Source organism: Callospermophilus lateralis, chromosome 7 (genome assembly GCF_048772815.1).
Source record: "Callospermophilus lateralis isolate mCalLat2 chromosome 7, mCalLat2.hap1, whole genome shotgun sequence".
Lineage (NCBI taxonomy): Eukaryota > Metazoa > Chordata > Mammalia > Rodentia > Sciuridae > Callospermophilus > Callospermophilus lateralis.
In genome coordinates this window covers 112190160-112198927 of record NC_135311.1, presented here as the reverse complement: position 1 = coordinate 112198927, position 8768 = coordinate 112190160, and the positions used below count along the sequence as shown (strand labels likewise).

Here is an 8768-nt window from a genome sequence, read left to right as displayed (position 1 = left end):
ATCTGTCTGCATATATATTTTTTAAAAAATATGAATATATTAAAATAATATGCAAGCCAAGTGGGGTGGTGCACCCCTGTAATCCCAGAGGCTCTGGAGGCTGATTCAGGAGTTCAAGCCAGCCTCAGCAATGGCGAGGCACTCAGCAACTCAGTGAGACCCTGTCTCTAAATGAAATACAAAATAAGGCTGGGAATGTGGCTCAGTGGTTGAGTGCCCCTGAGTTCAATCCCCGGTGCCAAACAAACAAACAAACAAATAACAAAATAAAACAACAACAAAACAGTATTGATTTGTTCTTAAATTTAATATATAACAAAGCATACTTCATTTTTTTCTATTTTTTCTTTGCTCACTATTTTTGTGTCTATGTGTATGTGCATATGTGTATAAGGTTATGGGATGTAACCCAGGGCCCCAAACATGTTCCACCACTGAGCTTCATCCCTAGTCTAATATTTAAAGATTTTATTTTTTATTTTGAGGCAAGTTCTCACTAAATTGCTGAGGCTGGCATGGAACTTGTGATCCTCCTGCCCCAGTCTCCTGAATTGCTGGGATTAGAGGATGAGCCAAGGCACCTATCTTCAGTGCTTACTTTTGTTGTATTGATATTCCACACATGTGTCTCTGGATCTTTATTCTATTTCATTGGCCCAATACTAAATAGTTTTAATCATCACAATTTAAAAATAAATGTCAATGTCTCTAAAAAGTGTTTTGGTTCTTTTAGACATTTCTGTTCTTTCATGAAACTGATGAACTCTCACTTGAATTTACGTCATATTCGTATTTTCTCTTGGGGATTTCTGTGTAGACAGTGATATTATCTGTGAATGTTTAGCAGTTTGTTTCCTTCTTACCAATTCTCACACTATTTTTTTTTCTTGTGTTATTGCACAACCTAGGAAAAAACAGTAGTGTGAAGAGATGTGGTAATTGTGAACAACTTTGTTTTATTCCTGATTTTGAGGGAAATATATTTAACATTTCACTATGAAGCTTGATGTTTGCGCTAGGTTTTGAGGAGATACCCTTCATTGGCTTAAGGAGGTTTCTTTTAATTTTTTTTTTTTAGGTGCATACAGGATATAATTTGCTAATATATCAAGGGTCTTTATATCTTTCATAGGTAAAATTTGTCTATATATTTCTTTTTTATATTAGAAGTATTTAGAAGGAAAAGACTTTGTCTATTTATTTAATTTATTTAAATTTTTTTCTTTGTATAGTTGTAGATGGACAGCATGCCTTTATTTTATTTATTTATGTGGTACTGAGGATTGAACCAAGTGCCTCACACATGCTAGGCAAGTGCTCTGTCACTGAGCTTCAGCCCCAGCCTTGAAAAAACTTTATTTATATTTTCTTTCTTTAACTTTCTCCTTCTGGCTTTGGTATTATATCATACTAGTCATCTAAAATAAATTCGAGAACATTCCCTGTTTTCAATTATTTGGAACACTTGGTATAAAATTAGGATTATATGTCACTTGAACAGTTGCTAAAACTTGCTTTTGAAACTTTTAAGGCCATTTTTGTGGAGGAAGAGGTAAGTTATTACAAACTTTTAATTCTATGTGTTCAAAAACTATTAACCAATGTATGTTCAAATTCTTTAAAAGTCAGTTTTGATAAATTATATTCTTTTTTTCTGTTTAATTAAAATTTATTTTAAAATCTTTTTCTACTATAAAAAGTTTTCAACAAATAGGATGGAAATAATTCGATTTTTTAAAAGAGTTGAATATACAGTTTTGATACATTTGCAACATCTCTGTTTTATCACTAAGAAATCATGAAGCCTACTAAATCTGCTTGGAATTTCCTGTAAGAGTCAAAGAAAAGATAATAAAAGATAAAAAAAGATAACTAAGTCTGACCCTTAGTGATACACATAGTTATTAGTATGCTTTGTTGTAATTAGACCTTAATCAAATAGTTCACACAAATGACTTAAAATCACTCTATTCATCTAAATTATATTTTTATATAAAATTTCCCTTTTCATCAATTTAAAATTATTCATTGCCATAAAGTGATTCAAAAATTCTTTTATGATTTTAAAGACACCCTATTGTTTCTGTAGGTATTACTTCTTTTTAAATCCTATTTTTGCTTATTTTTCCTGTGAAAAAGTTTTTCTAGCACTGACATTATCTCCTTCTATCCTGTGTGGCTTTTATTTTCTTTTGAGATATTATATACCTGGGACTCAAAATATTTTTTGCCCAATCACCTTCCTTCTGACTAATCCTGTTCAGGATTTTGGTACTATCTTTAACACTAAAAATTGGTCATAATTATTCTTGCTTTGCACAGTTGGCATTTGACTAGATTTTACCACGTTTACAATATTATTTGTTCACCCTCTTTTTTTCTATCTCAGAATTTCCTTCTGGTATTTTGTTCTTCCTGAAGTCTACACTTCAGAAGATCCTTTAGTGCGAGCATGTTCATGGTAAAACCTGTCATTTTTTCTTGTCTGAAAATGTCTTTGTTTCATCCTTATTGTGAAAGATAGTTTCACTGGGTCTTCAAGTGTAGGCTGTCTGTTGTTTTTGCTCAGCATTTTGAAAATATTATTCCCATTTCTTCTGGCCTGTATTGTTGCCAGCCCTCCACAGGTAAAAGACATCCCTCCACAGGTAAAAGACATCCCTCCACAGGTAAAAGACATCCCTCCACAGGTAATCTCTTCTTCGTGACTGCTGCTGTTAAGATCTTGTTTTTCTGTGATCATCAGTTTTCACAATGATACATCTAGGTGTGGATTACTTTTTGTTGATCAAGCTTTTTACCCTGTTGTACTTTTGTCTGCTATTTTATGTCTTTAATTCCCCCCCCTCTGTCTGTCTCTCTCTCTCTACTTAACAAATATGGAATAATTTCTAATATGGTAAGTAAAATGTCAAGCACAAGAAATACAGGAATAAACAAAATAAGGTTCCTTTCTAGTCCAGCAGAGAGAAAACAAGTCAATAACACATATAAAGATATGTCACATAGTAATTATTTTTGTCACTAGTAATTTTAAGTGTTAAAAAATATAGATTAAAGCACACTGATTAAAAGAACCCTACTCAAAAGAGTTCATACTAATTCCATTTATGATAAGTTCTAGAACAGGGAATAACTAACCAATAACAGAGAGGGAAAAAGAAAAGCCGGAATAGTGATTACCTCAAAAGGGAGCTTGGATAACTTTCTGAAGTGACGGTCATGTTCTCTATCTTCATAAGGGTTTGAGTTAACAGAGTTTACAGTCATTAAAGTTCATCAGAACAGAGCTGGGGATATAGCTCGGTTGGTAGAGTGCTTGCCTTGCATGCAAAAAACCCTGGGTTTAATCCCCAGCACTACCAAAAAAAAAAAAAAAAAAAAAAAAAAATCATCAGAACAGTGCATTTGAGACTTGTGCTTGTCCTTCTATGTAAACTTTACCTAAAGTTTCTAAGCAAATGCTGAATCCTAGCATTAATGATATGCATGCTGAAGTGTTGAGGAGTAAACCACACTGATATGTATGATTTAATAGACATGCATTTTGAAACTAGATGGATATACTGGGCCTGATGGTGTCATCCTGTAGTCCCAGATACTTGGGAGGCTGAGGCAGGAGGAATTCTAGTTCTGAGGCTCTCCTGGGCAACTGAGTGAGACCCTATCTCAAAATAAAAATAGAAAGGGCTGGGGAGGTAGCTCAGTGGCAGAGCCCTTGCCTAGAATGCGTGAGACCCTGGATTTGATCCCTAGTGTTATTAAAAAAAAAAAAAAAAGGAAAGAAAGAAGAGAAAAAACTAGATGGAAAGATGAAGCAATATGAGATAAAGCAAGTACAGTCAAATACCAGTTGTATAAACTTGTAGTAAGTATATGGGTTTTCACGGTGAAATTCTTTACTTTTCCTTTAAGCTTGTACATTTTCATCAGAAAATGTTGGGGAATAATGAGGCAAGGTAAGGAGACAGAGGAGAGGGGTTTGGTTTGGATGGAAGTCAGGAAAGGCCTTCGGAATGAGGTAGCATTTTGGCAGAGACCCGAGTGGGAGTCATGCAGATATGTGAGGAGTAACAATAGCCGGACAAATGCAGAGGTCTCTGGACAAGGTCATGCCTGGCAAAAACGACCAGATGTCATCACGGGCTAGAATACTCTTCTTCACAAGACCTCCTGGGTGTATGTCATGTGGAAACAGACAACTGGATGTCCTACAAACACACGGCACTGCCTCTTCATTCTCCTGCCCAAGTCCAATGCTCCATCCATTATTTCAGCCAAATATAAATTTCCCAGCTGCCTAAATACTATTCAGGGGCAGGGAAAGATCGAGAGCCTATATTTAATCTCTCTGGAAAAGCAACCCAGCAATAATACACTTGTCTGCTTTTCCAGACACATTCTCTAAATAAGATTTGGAGTGGGCTGGGTCTATATCTCAGTTGGGAGAGTGCCTGCCTTGTGTGTGCAAGGCCCTGGGTTCAATCCCCAGCACTACAAATATTGGAAACATGGAATTTTTCATTTCACCTATATGCCCCTATATAAAGGGAACCAAAATTAAGACTGTGGGCTGTAAAGAGTTATTTAAACAAAAGCAATTGAAGCAGCAGTTTTCAAGCTGGCTATACATTAATATCACTAAGTCTTAAGTGCCTGTGATTCTAGTGTGTAGCTAATTAAATAACTTGGCAAATTACCAGTGAGGAAACACAAGAGCTAAGATATTTAAGCAAAAGGGGAGTTGAAAATTTCTGTCTCAGGGGTTACGCAGCCAAGTATTGTTTATGCCAGAAGAATATACCTTGTTCCACTCTTTATCTACTCTTTATCTTTTTTTGTTTTTGTACCAGGGATTAAACCCAGGGGCACTTAATCACTAAGCCACATCTCCAGCCCCTTTTTGTATTTTATTTAGAGATGGGGTCTCAGTGAGTTGCTTAGGGCCTTACTAAGTTGCTGAGGCTGGCTTTGAACTTGATATCCTTCTGCCTCAGCCTCCTGAGTAGCTGGGATTACAGGCATGTGCCACTGCACCCGGGTGAAAAGAGATTTTTAGGCGGGGGTGGGGGGAGGGGGGCAGAGTGAATGGAAAATAATGTCCAGTCAGCAGTCAGTAATGTTTGCAGGAAACCCAAGATGTAAATCTCCAGAAAGCAGCTGAAAATAAACTCAGAGATAGCTCTGGTTTGGACATACAAATTTAATAAAGTATCACCGGAATGCAAGACCTAGTGGGGAAGCACGGGTGCTTCAGTTGTCACACATTGTCAAAATGTTAGTACTTAAATGGAAGTCAAACACTAAAAAATGTTTTAACATACCAGGATGGCAAAAATTCTGTTGGCATTTCCAGACTGCTGCCACACCTGCCTTAATTTGTCAAAAGCAGAACTATTTCCAGAACTAGAAGAGACAGGGTCTAATATGTCTCGCTTCACATCCCAATTCTGCATTGACAGAGGAGTACATTCACTGTGTTCTGAGGAAGTCTGTATCTCCTGTATCTCTTGATTAGGAGGATCTTCAATGGTAGTGCTAGTGTAATTTGAAGCGAAGGTGGTTTCTTTAGATGTTAGTGGAGTTCCCATGGCAGAAGCATTATTAGTTGGTACAGGGGAGAATAATTCTTGATTGACAGTGTCATTGGTAGGCTTAGATGTGAGTGGTTTTGGAGCTAGTGAATTTTTGGGTCTGGTAGCAACCTGAGATGGATTGAAGGTGTATTGTCTCCATTAACTACACGTGAACAGGGTAAGTTTTGGACAACAGGGTTTGTAGATATGTGATTATCTATTCCTTTACTACTTTCAACAGCCAACCTGGTAGTTATCTCTGCTGAAGTCTCTCCATGTTCATAAAAGACATCACCACTCTGCTATGTTTCTATAGCTGAAGATGAGCTGCAGTTTTATGGCTTTTTCTATCAACAATACATCAAGCACAAAATGTCAATTCACCAGTTTGCACTAGGCCATTCTTGTTTTCCAAGGAAAGTTTCGAATCGTTCTTTTGTTCTTTCCAATTTTCTATTGTGCATTGACAGAGCTTTTTCAAATCTGTCATTGCTCCTCCTAATAAAACATCTGCTTTTAAAGTGTGATGGCTCCAAACCTGAAATTCCAAATGTACTCGGTGGGATCACATTTTTTTATTAATTTTTAATTTATATATGACAGCAGAATGCATTACAATTCATATTACACATATAGAGCACAATTTTTCATATCTCTGGTTGTATACAAAGTATATCCACAACAATTCGTGTCTTCATACATATACTTTGGATAATAATATCCATCATATTTCACCATAGTTTCTAACCCCATGCCCCTTCCCTTCCCATCCCACCCCTCTGCCCTATCTAGAGTTTATCTGTTCTTCCATGCTCCCCACTCCCTACTCCACTATGAATCAGCCTCCTTATATCAGAGAAAACATTTAGCATTTGGTTTTTTGAAATTGACTAACTTCACTTAGCATTATCTTCTCTAACTCCATCCATTTACCTGCAAATGCCATGATTTTATTCTCTTTTATTGCTGAATAATATTCCATTGTGTATATATGCCACCTTTTTTTTTTTAATCCATTCCTCTACTGAAGGGCATCTAGGTTGGTTCCACAGTTTAGCTATTGTGAATTGTGCTGCTATAAACATTGATGTGGCTGTGTTCCTGTAGTATGCTGCTTTTAAGTCCTTTGGGTATAGACCGAGGAGAGGGATAGCTAGGTCAAATGGTAGTTCCATTCCCAATTTTCCAAGAAATTTCCAGAATAGAGGACACGGAGACTAACCCACAAAATTACAATTATCTTATATTAGACAAAAATGGTGTCACATTTACAGTTAGCTGTTCATCCCATTTTGGATTAGAAGAACTAGTGGATTTTTGCTGTTTTTAAAAATTTCTCCATATGCAACTACATCTGCATATGTTGCTGTTCCAAAGCAGTTCATTTTTCTTTTTAGTTTGGCACTAGAAATAGTTACCTGTAACTATAACCTTCCACTATGGTTATCTAATACCAGACTTTGGTGAAGCAGTGGCCATATCCCAAAATTCAGCTAAAACAATGTATCTGGAACTGCACCAGACACTGGGGATGCAAAGACGAGTAAGATGCAATTCCTTCTTTCAAGAAGCTTATAATCTGGTGAGGAGACAGCCCCCAAGTGAAGCTGTCAGCTCCCAGTGGCCCACACAGCAGCACCTCCTCCTGTGGCAGGTGCCCTCACCCTTCTGTGCCCAGAGCCCAAGCTCTCCATCTTGAAGGAGGCATCCAGGTGTTGCCCAGCAGCCCAGGCCACCTGCAGCCACCAGCAGCCCTTTCGTTAATTCTTAATGATTGTTGTTTTAAGTGAGTAAAGTTGGAACATTTAGAATTATTATTTGAAGTCACAACTACAGGGTCATATCCTTGAAGTCTAGAATTGTGGTAGGTGCGTTAGAGCTTCCTCACCAGCATTCTGTAGCCTAACCAAACAGCATTGCACAATGCAACAGTAACTTCTCAATAAATGTTTGTTGAGTGATTTTACCTCCACCTTCATCTTTGATCTAAAATTTCCCCAACTCTTCTTTCAGATCTTCTTTACTTTCATGGGCCCCTCTCCTATTTCCATCATCTCTACCCCAACTGTAGCTTCCAGGTATCCAGACTTGTATTTACAAAGAGAGTATCTTGGTTTCCACAACTGACTTACCCTTAAATTTTCTCTGCCACCAGAGAGACCATGAGGACAGCAGGAAGAAGACTGGGTCTCAGTGTTAGCTTAATTTCTCGAGATCTTGGTAAAACCACTATATATGTTTGGAGTTTGGTCCTCTCGTATGTAAAATGGAGATAAGGTCCACATTTAACTGACCGTATCATAGAAGTATTTTGAACTTAAATGGGAACAGGACTTAAAACTTAAGTAGTAGTATATTGCCTTCAAAACTAAGTAGCTTAGAAAATGTTCATTAAGTTCAAGGCCAGCCTGGGCAACTTAGTGAGATCCCACCTCACAATAAAAAATAAAGGGGCTTATGACTGGGGATATAGCTCAGTTGGTAGAGTGCTTGCCTTACATGCACAAGGTCCTGGGTTCAATCCCCAGTACCCCCCACCCCCACAAAATAAATAAATAAAAATAAAGGGGGTTAGGATGCAGTTCAGCAGTAGAAAGCCCCTGGGTTCAAGTCCTAGTACTGCAAAAAGAAAAAGAAAGAAAGAAAAAAGCTTGTGGAATGCAGCAAAAGCAGTGCTTACAGGAAAATTTAAATGTTTATATTTTAAAAAGAAGATCTCAACTCAAGTCACCTTAAGAAAGTAGATATAATAGTTTTGTTTGTCAACTTCAAATGTTAAGATCATGTTTATTGTGAAGTCAGGAAGTTTGGGTTAGATAGTTACGGTGGCAATTAATGTATATCCAGAGCACATGCGCACAAACATGCACACCCCCAAATTAGTGGGAAATAATTGATATGGTCCAGGCTATATGAGCAATGACCAAATCGTTTTACCCTGAGGCTCCATGTCATGTTAGACATGCTTCTCCCGGGGGGAAACCCCACCTGTGAACCCAACAAGGATTACTTAGCTTAGCATACTGGCAACACAAAATGGCAAACTTTTTCTTCTATTCTTATACACTGTACTCATGCATTGTATCCTAATGACACAGAATGTCAGAGAATGTTTGTCTAGATGTTAGTAACCATTCTTTAACTTATATCAACTAGGGTCATCTTGACCCCCCTCCCTTTCTGCTTATGATT

General features: G+C 37.4%; 1 non-coding gene across 1 annotated transcript; it reads left to right on the top strand.

Moving 5' to 3' along the window:
• Positions 1-8039: 8039 nt before the first annotated feature.
• On the top strand, positions 8040-8112 carry Trnav-uac (transfer RNA valine (anticodon UAC)). The gene has a single exon. It is a non-coding gene; the product is annotated as a tRNA-Val (tRNA).
• The last annotated feature ends 656 nt before the right edge of the window (positions 8113-8768 follow it).